This window comes from Eublepharis macularius, chromosome 5 (genome assembly GCF_028583425.1).
Source record: "Eublepharis macularius isolate TG4126 chromosome 5, MPM_Emac_v1.0, whole genome shotgun sequence".
In the NCBI taxonomy this organism is placed as follows: Eukaryota; Metazoa; Chordata; class Lepidosauria; order Squamata; family Eublepharidae; genus Eublepharis; species Eublepharis macularius.
The window spans coordinates 162,722,783-162,724,494 of NC_072794.1; positions in this window are offsets into that span (position 1 = coordinate 162,722,783).

Sequence of the window (1,712 nt, forward strand, 5' to 3'; positions counted from 1 at the left end):
CCTGCCATTGGGCTCTTGTTTGTCTTTAGCTCCTGTAGAATCTAAGCAATATTTTCCTTTCATTTCCCATTTCATTCTTCCATTTGTTGTCCTGTCTGCTTTGATGTTGACTCAGCCCTGAAATACAGGACTCTTGTTAATGTCAGGGCTGGAAGAGCCGCTGTTGTGAAAAGAGGCTTTGTTGCTAAATTCTCCGGCCTGATTTCTCCCAAACAGCTGGTGGCTGAAGCACGCTTTTTCTGAATTACAAGTGAAGGACACTTTATCACCCCAAAAGATAGCCTTTTCGGGCTTGTCTACACGAAACATGTGATGAGTCGGGTTGGGGATCCACCAACCCGGATCACGGTCACACGCAGCATCTGAGGACTCACCATAGGAAATATTTTGCCAATTGATGCAGTTCAGAAGTGCTGTGCTTGTGCACTGGGTGATAGAACACTTTCTAAGTGGAGTCCTTCGATGAATCCCAATCTGACTCACGACAAACGTCTTGTGGGGACAAGCCCTTAGGGCCAAGCTACAAGTGAGGCCTGACACAGGTTGGACACTTGTCAGCTTCCCTCAAGTTTTGATGGGAAATGTAGGCATCCTGGTTTTACAGCTTGGCTCTCCATTTAATTGAAGTTTACAGAAACCGCCCCCCCATCCGAGGGGAAGGGGGGCTCCTGGAAAGAGCCCAACACCTGCACTGCCCTTCCAACCGCATGTTCTCCCTCCCATAGACTGCTGCTCTGTAAACTTCAATTAAATGGAGAGCCAAGCTGCAAGACCAGGACGCCTCCATTTCCCATCAAAACTTGAGGGAAGCTGACAAGTGTCCAACCTGTGTCAGGCATCACTTGTAGCTTGGCTCTTAGAGTGATAATTTTCTCTTAGTGAAGGCTCCCTCCCACGTATCACCGTTCTGAATGTTCCTTGTGAATGAATGGAGCCAAGTCCAGACAAGCAGGTCCCTTCCATGCACTGGGAGTGATGGGATAAAACCCACAGCAGAATGGCCTGACCCAGGCAGAGGCCAAACCAGTAGATCATGTAAAGATGCAGAGGGCAGCCTCTAACTTTACCCTGGCATTCTCCACACTAGAAGACTGAACCCAGTTTGGAATCATTGCTCTAGACCGTTTAGCACCCTCTTGCCTGTCGATTGCTTGCATTTATATGCAGTGACAGATGCTTCTGACATTTCCTACATCTGAATGTCTCCCTGGATTTCATTACCGGCTCTTGTTTCCAAAATGGTGACTCGATGCATCATGAAGGCTCCATTTTTGATTTCTTAGTTTTGTACAGTATGTTGTGCATGCAGTGTTGGCTCTTGCTTTTGGCCCTGTCTGTTGTTGATGCATCATACACACTCACACCCCTAAAAATCCTGCTGAAGAGCAATTTTAAGGTGATTGGGCATACATATGTATAAAGATTTTTGTATCTGTTTTATATCAATGTGCAGGAGCACACTGAATAAAAAATCAGGATGCAATCAGGTCTGCCCCCCCCTCCTTTTTTGGAGCTGTTACATTAATGCATTAATATTGTTCAGAGTAAAAGAAATGTGTGCCTTACTTTTCAGAGCAGTGAGAAGTTCTAGGGCTTCCTTGGAGCAGATAGCACTAGAGCCGTATTCTGTTTTGATGTGTTTGTTTTGCTTACAAATGTATAGGGAGATCAGCTCTTTTTTGTGGCTTGCAAAGGTGCAGGACACACCTATA